Source organism: Amblyomma maculatum, chromosome 3 (genome assembly GCF_055883805.1).
Source record: "Amblyomma maculatum isolate TAMU_Amacu chromosome 3, ASM5588380v1, whole genome shotgun sequence".
In the NCBI taxonomy this organism is placed as follows: domain Eukaryota; kingdom Metazoa; phylum Arthropoda; class Arachnida; order Ixodida; family Ixodidae; genus Amblyomma; species Amblyomma maculatum.
The window spans coordinates 10,436,301-10,451,636 of NC_139346.1; the positions used below are offsets into that span (position 1 = coordinate 10,436,301).

At 41.4% G+C, this 15,336-nt stretch overlaps 1 protein-coding gene across 5 annotated transcripts in view; it reads left to right on the forward strand.

The window, feature by feature from the left end:
• Ube4B (Ubiquitination factor E4B) overlaps positions 1–15,336 on the forward strand; it is a 373,326-nt gene that overhangs the window by 123,597 nt on the left and 234,393 nt on the right. The gene's annotated exons all lie outside the window — the stretch shown is intronic.

A 15,336-nucleotide genomic window follows, 5' to 3' on the forward strand; every position in this document is an offset into this window, starting at 1 on the left:
GGGTCTACGGCAGACAAAATTACGCTTGAAGCGTTGTGCATTGGTATGGCAAAAGTGTTGATCACTAGGAAGTATTGGAAAGCCATGTAGGGCCTTTTTGAAGATGAATGAATTTCATTCTGTCAGAAGACTGCTAGCCTATGCCAAGATGTTAAAAATGAGCCTCAGCATTGTTCAAGCAAAAAATGATGAACTACTGGCAGTGAAGTAAAAAAGCTGAAGAATGAAAAGGCTACCCTTTAGTGCCATCTATCATTCCTGAAGCTACTACTGACCAGTGCTCAGCAATTTATCAGCACAGGCATAGGACCAAGAAGGATATGCACAAGATAGAGAGCGCAAATGTCGTGCCCATTAATCTGAACTTGAGCCCATCGAAATAGGTTTTAAGTCTGAGTTCAGTTATGAAGCGAGCCAGCAAGCATTTCTTTTGCTGCTAGTCTGTTGCAAGTCGTTGCTAAGGTGAGCCTGTGTTATATATCTTTACATGCTTTGACTGCTTGTCTTGTCAGAGATGAGTGCAAAGTTGGAAAAGCATTGACCTTGCATAAAAAGGAATCTGATTAGTGATTTTGTATTTTAGGAAGAGGAAACTGCCGTTATCAAAGGCGTTTGACGTTAGAAACTTGCCCCAAATCATAATTCAAATTTATTTATTTATTTATTTCAAATACTTTCCAGGCCCGAAGGCATTACAGAAAGAAGTGGTACAGACAAAAGCAAAATATACAGTGCATAGCTATACAATAATGAAGTTATATGATGGCGGAAAATACAGTTTTCTTGAAATTTCCAACATCAGTAATGGCAGCGATGGAGGGAGGAAGGTCGTTCCAGTCAACTCTAGTTTTAGGAATAAAAGATTAATGACACATTTTTGTTCTCGAAAATGGAACACCAACTTTAAATCATCATCATCATCATCATCATCAGCCTGATTATACCCACTGCAGGGCGAAGGCCTCTCCCATATTTCTCCACTTAACCCGGTTCTGTGCTAGCTGCATCCACTTGACCCCTGCGAACTTCTTAATCTCATCCGCCCACCTAACTTTCTGCCGCCCCCTGCTACGCTTTCCTTCCCTTGGAATCCAGTTTGTTACCCTCAGCGACCATCGGTTATCCTCTCTTCGCCCTACATGTCCTGCCCATGTCCATTTCTTCTTCTTAATTTCCACTAGAATGTCGGTAACTTGAGTTATTTCTCTGACCCACTCTGCACGCTTTCTATCTCTTAATGTTACCCCTACCATTTTTCGTTCCATAGCCCTCTGGGTTGTCCTCAACTTAAGTAGAACTCTCTTGGTTAGCCTCCACGTTTCAGCCCCATAGGTGAGTACAGGCAAGATGCAACTGTTGTATACTTTCCTCTTGAGCGATACCGGTAAGCTGCTAGTCATAATCTGCGAGTGCTTGCCAAATGCGCACCATCCCAATCTTATTCTTCTTGTTATTTCCTTTTCATGGTCCGGATCTGCGGTTACTACCTGTCCTAAGTAGACATATTCGCCTACTACTTCCAGTATTTCGCTACCTAATGTAAACTGCTGTTCCTTCCCGAGGCTGTTGAACATTACCTTAGTCTTCTGCATATTGATTTTCAAGCCTACCTTTCTACTTTTTCTATCTAGGTCATCAATCATTATTTGCAGTTCATCCCCCGAGTTGCTTAGCAAGGCAATGTCATCAGCAAATCGCAGATTACTGAGGTATTCTCCATCTACCCTTATCCCTAACTGCTCCCATTCCAAGTCTCTGAATACTTCCTCTAAACAAGCTGTGAATAGTACTGGGGAGATTGTGTCTCCTTGCCTAACACCTTTCTTTATGGGAATTTTGTTACTTTCTTTATGCAGAACTATGGTTGCTGTGCAGCCACTATATATATCTTCCAGCACTTTCACGTACGGCTCGTCTACCCCCTGATTTCGCAATGCCTGCATCACCGCCGAGGTTTCAACTGAGTCAAATGCTTTTTCGTAATCAATGAATGCTATGTATAAGGGCTGGTTATATTCCGAGCATTTTTCTATCACCTGGTTGATGGTATGGATATGATCGATAGTAGAGTACCGTTTCCGAAACCCTGCTTGATCCTTTGATTGATTGCAGTCTAAGGTTGTCCTGATTCTATTAGCGATTACCTTAGTAAATACCTTATACGTAACAGACAGTAAGCTGATTGGTCTGTAATTTTTAAGGTCCTTAGTGTCCCCTTTCTTGTGAATGAGGATAATGTTTGCATTCTTCCATGGTTCCGGTACCGTCGATGACAACAGGCACTGCGTATACAGGGTGGCCAGTTTTTCTAGCACGATATCCCCCCCGTCCTTCAGCAAATCTGTAGTTATCTGATCCTCTCCAGCTGATTTCCCCCTTTTCATAGTTTCTAATGCTTTCTTGACCTCGTCTTTCGTCACTGGTGGAACGTCTGACTGTTTTTCCCTACCGTCAAACTCATTACGGTCCTGACTACTTTGGCTGCTGTAGAGATCTGTATAGAACTCCTCGGCTACTTTGACTATCTTGTCCATATTAGTGATGACGTTGCCCGCCTTGTCCCTTATCGCATACATCTGGTTTTTGCCTATGCCCAATTTCTTCTTTACCGCTTTAAGGCTTCCCCCGTTCTTTACAGCATGCTCAATTTTCTCCATGTTATACTTCCTTATATCGGCCACCTTGCGCTTATTGATTAGCTTTGATATCTCGGCCAATTCGATCTGGTCTGTTGGATTGGAAGCTTTCATACTCTGGCGTTTCTTAATCAAATCTTTCGTCTCCTTAGACAGCTTACCGGTATCCTCTCTAACTATCCTACCGCCTACTTCTACCGCGCACTCAGTAATGATATCTCTGAAATTATTGTTCCTTGCCTCTAGGGTAATGTCGCCATCCTCAGTTAGAGCTGAGTACCTATTCTGTAGCGAGATCCTGAACTCTTCTGCCCTCCCCCTCACCGCTAATTCGTTGATGGGTTTCTTTCTTACTAATCTGTTGCGTTCCTTCTTCAGATTTAGGCTAATTCGGGACCTCACCATCCTGTGGTCACTGCATCGCACTTTCCCGATTACCTCTACATCCTGCACAATGGCGGGGGTTGAACACATTATGAAGTCAATTTCATTTTTAGTCTCTCCGTTAGGACTTTTCCATGTCCATTTCCGGTTCTTCCGTTTGCTGAAGAAGGTATTCATGATTCGTAAGTTACTGCGCTCTGCAAACTCAACTAGTAACTCCCCCCTGCTATTCCTAGAACCAACGCCATAGTCACCTACTGCCTTGTCTCCTGCCTGTTTTTTCCCTACCTTGGCATTGAAGTCGCCCATTAGTACAGTATACTGCGTCTTTACTTTTCGCATTGCCGATTCTACATCTTCATAGAAGCTTTCAACTGCCTGGTCATCATAACTACTTGTAGGTGCATAGGCCTGTACAACCTTCAGTTTATACCGCTTATTAAGCCTAATTACGATGCCTGCAACCCTCTCATTAATACTATAGAATTCATCTATATTACCCGCTATATACTTATTGACAAGGAAACCTACTCCTAGTTGTCGCCTCTCTGGTAAACCTCGATAACACAGGACATGCCCATCCTTCAGTACAGTATATGCCTCATTCGGCCTCCTAACCTCACTAAGCCCTATGACATCCCATTTCATGCCCTCTAGTTCCTCTAACAGCACTGCTAAACTAGCTTCACTAGCTAGGGTTCTAGCATTAAACGTTGCCAGGGTCAGTTTCCAATGGCGGCCTGTCCAGCGGAGCCAGGCTTTCTTAGCACCCCCTGCTGCGTCACAGGTCTGACCGCCGCCGTGGTCAGTTGTTCCGCAGCCGCTGGTGACTGAGGGCCGGGGTTTTATGGAGCTTATCATAGGAGGTTGTGGCCAATTACTGCACCAGGGTGGCCAACTCCTGTTCTGGTGAGGGAGTGCGTTGCCGGAGGTATTCACCGGCATCAGGTCGCACTTCAAACTTTAAATACATGATCAGAAATGGATGAAATGTATGAAATGTATGAAGGGCTCGTAAAAAGATGATTCTTTAACAGAGGGTTATGATGATACATTGTCTGGAAAATACACAGTCGAAAACACTTTCGGCGCGAAGAAAGGTCGGGTAAGGCAAGTGTGTTTTTCATGGAAGTAATGCTAGCGTGACGGGAAAAGTTAGATAAGATGAAATGTGCCGCACGATTTTGAATGGATTCTAGTGTGTTTATCAGTGTGATTATATTAGGATCCCAAACTGCAGATGCGTATTCTAACTTTGGTCGTACTAATGTTTTATAAAGGGTTAGTTTTATCGGCAGAGGCGCGGTAGAGAAATTTCGACGCAAGTATCCAAGAGTCCTGTTGGCGTTATTGGTGACATGTTCGACGTGTCTATGCCATGATAAGTTAAGTGAGATGTGAACACCTAGGTATTTGTAAGAGTTAACAGATTCAAGGCGAATGTCGTGAAGAACATAAGTACGCTTGTTGTCAGTGATGCTAGTGCGACGCGATACATGCATTGTTTTACATTTATTAATGTTTAGTTGCATGAGCCATTTATCACACCAGTTAGATATGCTTGTGAGATCATCCTGAAGATAAGTAGGATCAGTCTGGTTAGATATTTTGCGATAGAGGACGCAGTCGTCTGCGGAAAGCCTAATAGAAAAATGAGAAATGCATTCAGGAAGGTCGTTAATGTATATTAGAAAGAGAAGAGGACCCAGTACCGATCCTTGTGGTACACCCGATGTTACGGAAGTGCGAGAGGAGGAGCAGCCGTTAGCAGAGACATACTGGGTACGATTTGATAAACTTTTAATCCAGTTGAGTACAATAGGATCAATGTTAAGCATGCTAAGTTTAAGAATTAGGAGATCATGGGAAACAGTATCGAAAGCTTTCGCAAAATCCAAAAAAACACAGTCTATGCCAATGTTCGAGTCAGTGTGGGCAAATAGGTCATTAGTAAAACATATGAGTTGTGTTTCACATGAAAATGTCTTCCTGAAACCGTGTTGTTGTGCTGAAAAGAAGGAATTCGACTCAAGGAAATCAATCAGATGAGAATATATAATATGCTCCAAAATTTTACATGGTATACTTGTGAGTGATATAGGACGATAGTTATCGGGGGAATGAGTGCTACATGGTTTAGGTACCGGAACAACCTTGCCAACCCTCCAATCGCTTGGAAGTACCGAGGAACCTAGAGACTGGGAAAAGAGCATCGAAAGCAAAATGGAAGAATATGGGTCAGGGATTTTCAGCATTTTAGAGTTGATTGCATCTTCACCTGACGAAGAAGATATTTTCAAATTTCCAACCAGCTTTTGTATGCCAACCCAGTCTATACTGATAGAGTTCATTGGTAAAAAAGAAAAAGAAATGCTCCATAATTCTCGTTTTATTGCTCCAAAGTTGCTCAAAAATGACTGTTACTGCTCCCAACGCTGCTCGAAAATGCTGGAGCCTGCATCTACCCCTGTCAATAATAAATCCAGAACATTGGTACCACAAGTTGGCTGCAGCACTAATTGAGATAAATTGAATGAATTGCATAGATTTAACATTTTTGCCTAGTGCAGTATTGGCTTCAGATGGAAGACATCCTGAGCTCCATTCTACTTCAGGAATGTAAAATCTCCTCCAACGACTAAACAGTCAGCTTTAACAGTTTCAGTCATGTCAGTTAGGTTGCTCATGGCTTTAAGCTGACTTCCAGGTGGTCTGTAAAGCGAGCATACAGATACAAAGATGCAAATACAAAGATGCTTTTTTTATTATATATTGATGACTTAACCCAAGTAATTCCTGACTCTGTCTCCATTCGACTGTTTGCAGATGACTGTATTATTTATAAAAGCATTACCTCAGATAACGACCACGCGCTATTGCAGCAATCTATTTTTTCCATAGAACAGTGGTGTAAAGACTGGTGTATGGAACTTAACACGCAAAAAACGGTGCTTCTTAGAGTAACTCATAAAAAGAATTTCAGTTCATATCAGTATCGCTTACACAGCTGTCTCATTTCCGAAGTTTCTAGTTATAAATATCTTGGCATTACTATTACCAATAATCTCTCCTGGAGTCTCACATTTCATATATTTGTTCATCAGCTTTTAAGAAACTTTGTTTTATCAGACGTAAACTCAAAGATGCTCCATCCAGTCTTAAACTACTGGCTTACACCACATACGTCAGGTCTAAACTTGAGTATGCTTCGATCATCTGGGACCCTCACACTAAAAAAGACATTTATCGAATTGAACAAATACAGAGAAAAGCGGTGAGGTTCATATTTAATAAATATCAAAGAACGGACTCTCCTACTAACCTCATGACCGCCAACAACATTCCGCTCCTAGAAACTCGCAGGAAAATGACTCGTTTACTCTTTTTGTATAAAATTTTAAACAACCAAATAAACCTCAGTCCTCCACCGTGTGTGAAAGTTCCCAACACTAGGCAGACACGTCATCACCATAGTCACTCACTGCAGCCAATTTATGCAAAATCTAAATCCTTTATGCATAGTTTTTTTCCAAGGACAATTTCTGAATGGAACACTCTCCCAGAAAGCTTAATTCAGTCTCCAGACTTTTACCAAGCTCTACAGCAACATCTGTTTGGTTGACAGTAGGGTCGGAGTTTTTTTAGGACATGTATTGTTACTTTGATGTCGCACAAAGGTTTTCATGTTTTCCCTTTTTTTTGTCTCTCCGGCTGTTGGTCAACAGATGCCATGTCATTATATTGCCTCTGTTTGTTAGTTTTGTGGGTGCTTCGTGTGATTTATTGCGTTTCTTGTGCGCTGTATATATGTATGCCACTCCTGCTAGGACCGGAATACTGGTCTGCAGTATCTTGAAATAAATAAATAATAAATTTACCATAAAGAGGGTGCAGAGGTGGCGTAGCAGTAGAGGCAAGGCACAATAATTTCAGAGATATCATTACTGAGTGCGCGGTAGAAGTAGGCGGTAGGATAGTTAGAGAGGATACCGGTAAGCTGTCTAAGGAGACGAAATATTTGATTAAGAAACCGGAACCATGGAAGAATGCAAACATTGTCCTCATTCATAAGAAAGGGGACTCTAAGGACCTTAAAAATTACAGACCAATCAGCTTACTGTCTGTTACGTATAAGGTATTTACTAAGGTAATCGCTAATAGAATCAGGACAACCTTAAAATTCAATCAAGCAAAGGATCAAGCAGGGTTTCGGAAACGGTACTCTACTGTAGATCATATCCATACCATCAGTCAGGTGATAGAAAAATGCTCGGAATATAACCAGCCCTTATACATAGCATTCATTGATTACGAAAAAGCATTTGACTCAGTTGAAACCTCGGCGGTGATGCAGGCATTGCGAAATCAGGGGGTAGACGAGCTGTACGTGAAAGTGCTGGAAGATATATATAGTGGCTGCACAGCAACCATAGTTCTGCATAAAGAAAGTAACAAAATTCCCATAAAGAAAGGTGTTAGGCAAGGAGACACAATCTCCCCAGTACTATTCACAGCTTGTTTAGAGGAAGTATTCAGAGACTTGGAATGGGAGCAGTTAGGGATAAGGGTAGATGGAGAATACCTCAGTAATCTGCGATTTGCTGATGACATTGCCTTGCTAAGCAACACAGGAGATGAACTACAAATAATGATTGATGACTTATACAGGAAAAGTAGAAAGGTAGGCTTGAAAATCAATATGCAGAAGACTAAGGTAATGTTCAACAGCCTCGGGAAGGAACAGCAGTTTACATTAGGTAGCGAAGTACTGGAAGTAGTAGGCGAATATGTCTACTTAGGACAGGTAGTAACCGCAGATCCGGACCATGAAAAGGAAATAAGATGAATAAGATTGGGATGGAGCGCATTTGGCAAGCACTCGCAGATTGTCTAGCAGCTTACCGGTATCGCTAAAGAGGAAAGTATACAACAGTTGCATCTTGCCTGTACTCAGCTATGGCGCTGAAACGTGGAGGCTAACCAAGAGAGTTCTACTTAAGTTGAGGACTACCCAGAGGGCTATGGAACGAAAAATGGTAGGGGTAACATTAAGAGATAGGAAGCGTGCAGAGTGGGTCAGAGAAATAACTCAAGTTACCGACATTCTAGTGGACATTAAGAAGAAGAAATGGACATGGGCAGGACATGTAGTGCGAAGAGAGGATAACCGATGGTCGCTTAGGGTAACCAACTGGATTCCAAGGGAAGGAAAGCGTAGCAGGGGACGGCAGAAAGTTAGGTGGGTGGATGAGATAAAGAAGTTCGCAGGGGTCAAGTGGATGCAGCTAGCACAGAACCGGGTTAAGTGGAGAAATATGCGAGAGGCCTTCGCCCTGCAGTGGGTATAGTCAGGCTGATGATGATGATGATGGTCTTATTTCAGCCCATACAGCTTCACTTGTCCCAACATCAATTTCCTTCTTACAAAAACTAATTAAGACGTCCACCAGGATAAATACGCCTCCTTAGTGACTGTCCTATATTATTTCGATAGCTGGTGTAGGTGCTGGGAAAAACTTTGCTATCGATGAGATCCCTATCCAGCCATGATTCCCATCTGATCCTCTTGCCATATCAATTATACCATGTAGCTTGTCCACTTTATTCTTAATACTTGTGTAGTTTAGAACTAGTAACAACAAAATGGAGTGTTCCGGTTTAGCTTGTCAAGTAGCTCGAACTGTCTGGCCTTGAGGTTCGTCATATGTGACGCTATCAAAGTGAAGGCCGTCATATCTCGGATGCGCTTTGCCATTGGTACTCTTCTTAGTTCTTGCGTAATCCCACAGCCTCTTGTTTTGTACTGGTTCAGAGATCTCTGAAATGCTAGTATGGGCTCTTTCGATTCCGGGGTCTATTCCACCCATACTAGACCTGTTCAAGTCTAGGACAAGTTTTTCAGAAGTTGTTTGTGACTCGTGTTCTTTCGCGTCCTTAATTCTATAGAAGAGCAGATTGCATTGTCGAGGTCGATTTTCAAGATTGTCCACTTTCTTCATCAGAGTTTGCCGCTCAGACTGCTGCCTTTCACTACTCGCCCTACAGTCCTCAACAGTTGCCCGCATTTCCTCAAGACCCACCATCTTTGCTTCTAAATTAGCCCTACGAGCATGGAGAACCGACATAGCGGTTTCATCCTGATATCTCTCAGTAGATTTTTCCTTAATTTCTGTCTGGTCTTGCAAAAGCAGCTGCAGGAGTGCATTGTCAGGTTAACCTCTGTCACCACACAAAGCCAGAAGCAAAAGTAAAACGCAGCTCTTTGCAAAAAATGACATCTCCTGCATAACATGGGGGTTGCAGAATGGGAAGAAACGCATGCATACACTACAGGGGTGGACTGGCAACAAAGTGTACACAAAATATATATTGAAATACGTGAAAAGCAGTAAATGCGGTATCGCTGGTTCCACGCCCCAACGGTGAAGTGGTGACCTTTTGTATAGTGTGCTGTAAATTCATGGTGGGTTGGCTGGCACTGTCCAAAATGGGCTGCGAGGCACATACACGATTGATAAGGTGAAGGCTCGCAGAAGGAAACAGCTTTGACAAATCTTGGAGAGCAGATAATTCCTTAACGTAAAAGCAGTGACCAACGATGAACAAAAGCAGCAAATGCGTGAAGCCATTTCGGTATTGCTGGTTGCACACAATGAGAATAAGGTGTTTATAATTTTTTTTGCAATGTTTAAAAAAGAAAAGACATTACCCTTTAAATTGCATTTTATTGTTAGTGTTGCAAATTTATATCTGATTCACAACAACAAATTGCAATAAAAAATAGCATATCTGTAGTTTGCAAATACTAAAGAATGTCCATGCGAAATTTCCCAGTGATACAACATTGACAGGTGAAGTAATTGTGTACAAGCAGTAAGGTTGCTTGAAAATAAGAAACAAAGGAAAAGGAGTATTAAAATCTCAGCAAACATTAAGTAAGTAAATATGACGCTTTTTTCTCAAAATAAAAAGAAGGGGAAAATGCAGATTAAGGAGCTGCAAAGTAGCATCTTTCATTCGAATTCTCCTGCATCATATACAGGTCCCTCGTATTGCCTCCGTAAAATGACCTTCGCCATGTGGCGACGGTGGGACTTGGCCTCAGCAGTTTTTTTTAGCAGACATACTTGTGACTAGCACGGACAGTAATATAAGTGTGCAACAAAATGTTGCGCACTTACATTACTGTCTGTCATGGTTCACAAACTCGCCTAATCAGCCGTTCTTCTTGCGACTTGCATGCTGGTAGGCGCATTACTAAAAACGATCCATTCCCGAGAAGGAAGGATGTTTGTTGTGTAGCTATCGCCTATGACTGTACCCATATTTTTCTATGTCTTCTTACCGTGTCTGGTGACATTGAAGAAAACCCTGGACCTAACACCTGTTCCGTTACACAGAAGCGTCGTCAGAAATACTGACTGCCTTAGAAGAAATCAGAACTGGTCAAACCACCCTTATTGGCGAGATGAAAGCTATGTCATTGGGTAAAATACCCGATGACTGGAAGACAGCCCGAATTGTTCCCGTTTATAAAAAGGGAGACCGTCTTCTCTTGCAGAACTACCGTCCCATATCATTGACGTCCCCATGCTATAAACTATTAGAACATATAGTTGCACATTGTATGAACGAATTTTTAGAAAAAAATCGCGTGCTATCTAGCTTCCAGCACGGGTTCAGAAAAGGACTCTCGACGGTAACACAGCTAATTACAGTAATAAATTCATTTGCTTCCTCTATAGATAATAAAGGCCAAATTGATGCAATATTTTTGGATTTTAGCAAGGCATTTGACAAAGTTCCTCATGATAAACTAATTTTTAAAATGAAAGAAATTGGCATTCCTGATATTTTAGTAACATGGATTAATGCATACTTAAAAGACCGCAAACAGTTTGTTGAAGTGGGGGGACAATGTTCAGGCTCTCTCCCAGTTTCATCCGGTGTTCCCCAAGGAAGCGTTCTGGGCCCTCTGCTTTTCCTTTTGTATGTCAATGATATTGTTGAAATTTGTTAACCCACCAGTGCAAATTCGATTGTTTGCTGACGATTGTATTCTATACAGAGAAGTTACAAATAGGGAAGATCAATGTGACCTGGACAGTGCCTTGAACAACGTTCTCGAATGGTGCGACCGATGGGACATGATTCTGAATGCTGATAAAAGTGTTTATATGCCGATAACCCGAAAAACCATACTTCATAGCTACACATATAAATTAGGCTCTCTCCCTCTTCAACAAGTATCCAACTACAAATACCTAGGAGTAACCATAAGTAGCAATCTATCGTGGAACTTGCACATAAACAATATCTGCTCTGCTGCATTTAGAAAATTGTGCTGCTTAAGACAAACTAAAAAATGCTCCTTCTAACATTAAGCTACTTTGTTATTCTTCATTAATTAGACCTAAACTCTAATATGCATGCATAGTGTGGGACCCGTATACTAAATCTAACGTAAAAAATCTGTAAAGAATACAGAGAAGAGCTGCCAGGTTTATTTTTAATAAATATGCAAGGTCTGACTCCCCAACAACTTTAATGGAGACAAATAAAATTGAACTACTTGAACGTCGAAGAAGAAAGTTTAGATTAAAGTTTATTTACCAGTTATTACATAACAAACTCGGTTTGAATCCATCATCATACTTAACGCCGGCAACAACCAGACAAGCTCGTCAACACCATCCCAGTCCCCTAACCCCTATATTCGCTTGAACAGACACAAATTTTCGTTCTTTCCATGCACAATAACAGATTGGAATCAGCTAGTTAATCCATTGTCCCTTGAGTTTTAACCAATTGCTGCTGTACTGTGTTGTCTTTTTTTTGAAGTGTTGCGTTTTCTTTTGTACCTTGATTGACTTGTTCACCCACCCTGCTTGGACTCAGTGTCCGCAGCATTTTGTAAATAAATAAATAAAAAAATAAACACAAAATTGGCGCAGTATGACATAAACTTTGCTGAAATAAACAAACGTATGGCTAAAATTGAAGAAAACTGCGCCTCTTTAGTCGCTATCAAGGCAGAAGGTGGTATTCTGAGGACGCTTGTTGACGACCTCCAACCTTATATTTTTCAACGTTAAAGATAGCGCCCGGGAGTCGTGGGATGACTCTTAAAAGAATGTTATTAAGCGTTGCCAAGAAAATCTCGGCGTTTCTATCCAGCCTGTCGATATTGAGCGCGCACATAGGCTCGGACGCTACCAGGCAAACAAAAATAGGCCAATAATAGTAAAGTTTTCTCATTTCAAAACAAAAAAACTATCATGTTGAATGCCAAAAAACTTAAAGGTTCTCCATACTCGATGTCAGAAGACTACTCATCCAGAACACGTTTGGCCCGCAGACACCTCCTCGACTTTTCAGAAACTCAACCCAAAAAATCTAAGCTGCGCTACAAGCTCACTGTAGATAATTGCACATACATGTTTGATCACCCTTCACAGACAGTTGTCCCACTCCAACCACAACATCACACCCCTATCCCACATTCACCATAGCTAGACGCTACACTAAGCCCCAAGTCTCAAACTAAATTCGTCGCTTTCCTCTACACTAATATCCGTAGCATTTTAACAAAACTGGATCCCTTACATAGCCTCATCTACACAACAGATAGTAAAATAGTTTTCCTAACTGAAACGTGGTTGAATCCTTCAGTCGCTAATGCCGAACTATCCGTTACTTTCCCGAACTATCACATTTTTTGACATGATTGTGCAGACAGGCGAGGCGGCGGCATTTTGATTGCCACTCATGAAAGCCTGCTCTGCTGCCCAATAAATATTAGCTCAAGTTTGGAGCTAATATTCGTTCAATCCAAAGCCACTAACCAACCTATGATAATCGGCTGTGGTTACCGCTCCCCAGATGCAGAGGCTTCATTTGTAACGGAATTCCACAACATGCTCCATTCTATAACCGAATCACACCCAAACACACCCTTACTCGTACTCTGTGACTAACTTTCCTTCAGTAACGGGGAACAATCTCGGGATGACATTAATTGAGCAGAATGTCGAGAGTGATTTCCTTAACACGTGTTTCACATTTGGTTTATCGCAACTCGTTACCATTCCTACCAGACAAAATAGCCACTCGTCTAACGTCCTCGACCTCTTGCTTACCTCACATCCTGATAATGTTTTACCCCTCAAGCATCTATCAGGCCTCAGCGACCACTCTGTAATTCACGGCACTTATTATACCCTGACAGCGCACGCTCCAAAAGTAACGAAAACATTAACGCTCTATGGTAAAGGCGACTTCGATACCATAAACAGCAAAATAACGGAATTTAGTCATTTTTTTCTTGCTAATTTCTCGCATCGCACTATTGAAACGAACTGGTCATTGTTCAAGCACAAAATGGAAGAACTTATCCACCTATACATTCCTACAAAAACAGTCATCATGGGATCGTCATCCCCATGGTTCAACCAAACATTAAAAAGACTGCTGAATAGAAAGAAAAGGCTCTTTCGTTATGCAAAACACACCAACAGTTCCTGCGCATGGCAACAGTACCATTATGTGGAAAACAATTTTACTTATCATGCCGCTAACGCTTAAAAAACATTTTACGCAACCACTTTACCGTCAATGCTTCACAATAACCCTAGACAGTTTTGGAAAGCGATAAGTCCTAAGCCACTCAACTCATTATCACTGTGTGACTACCTAGGTTCACGCATCACAAAATCTTGTGAGTAAATCATTCAGTCATGTCTTTTCTGCCAACTTTACTAATGAACCTGATGATTGCATGCCTCACTATCCACATTTGGATTACCCACCTATGCCAGACATACAATTCGAGCCTAATGGAATAAAATTGCTAATCGAATCTCTAAAACTGTTATCATCAGCCGGAGTCGATAACATCAACGCTAAAGTACTTCACAATACTGTCGCCATCATTCTTTCCCACATTTTCCAGCAATCACTTGAACACAATGCCATACCTCATGAACGGAAAGTGGGAAAAATTATTCCAGTGCATAAAAAAGGCTCACCATCGTCTCCTAAAAATTTACTGCCCTGTTTCTTTAACCAGTGTTCTCTCCAAGTTAATAGAGCATGTAATTCACTCACACAATGAAATTCCTGCAGTCTGTCAACTTCTTCCATCCCAGTCAGCACGGATTTTTAAAAAACCTATCCTGCTCTACCCAACTAGCATTATTCACTAACGACATCAGCTCTAGCTTGGACACTAACACATCAGTGGATGCGCTGTTTTTAGATTTTGAAAAGGCTTTTGACAAAGTTACCCACCGAAGACTACTCCATAAGCTTTCACGACTAAACTTAAACCCACTAGTGCTTGAATGGCTGCAAAAGTTTTTGACTAATCGCCAACAGTTCGTATGGGCCAATAACCGCGCATCTTCCTTGTCCCCAGTCACTTCTGGCGTACCGCAAGGTACTGTTTTAGGACCCTTACTATTTTTAATGTACATTAATGATCTTCCTAATAACCTGCCTTCTACCATTCGTTAGTTCGCCGACGACTGCGTCATTTACAGAAAAATAACAAACAGCATGGGCTCATTTAAACTTCAATGTGATTTGAAACTTGTTGAAACATGGTGCACTGATTAGTTAATGAAGCTAAACGTAAACAAAACCACTCTAGTCTCATTTCATTGTCGTGCATCATATCACACCGGAAACTATACTTTATGTGGTGACAAAATATTGCATGCAACTACATATAAATACCTGGGCATTTCATTTACTCAAGATCTTACCTGGGCATCTCATATAAATAACATCACTAACAAAGCTCATTGTGTTCTAGGTTATCTTAGGTGAACACTACGACTTGCTCCCACTCCCGTAAAACTTTCCGCTTATTTAACCTTAGTCCGCCCCAAACTAGAATATGCTTGCTCGATCTGGGACTCACACCAATCTAACCTTACAAAAACACTCGAATCCGTCCAAAACAGAGCGGTAAGATTTGCCTCTTCAGACTATTCATATCACTCAAGTGTTTCATCACGAAAAGACAAAGCTAACCTTGCAAACTTAGAATCCTGCCGTAAAACCACCATTCTTATTAATGCAAGAAGAAGCTGTGGATTTGGCTGTTGTCTTGCAGGCCGCCATGTTTGTGCTGTGCCATTATTAGCGTAAGCAATGTAATTGCAACTCTTCTTCTTTTCCTTGGAGTTATTGAGCTTTATTCCTTTGGTGACACTGCTAGTTTTATTTCTTTTTGTTGTGCAGTTATTAGCATAGGCAAATGTAAAGCTTGGAACTCTTCTTTTCCTTGGAGTTATTAAGCTTTAAACTTTAT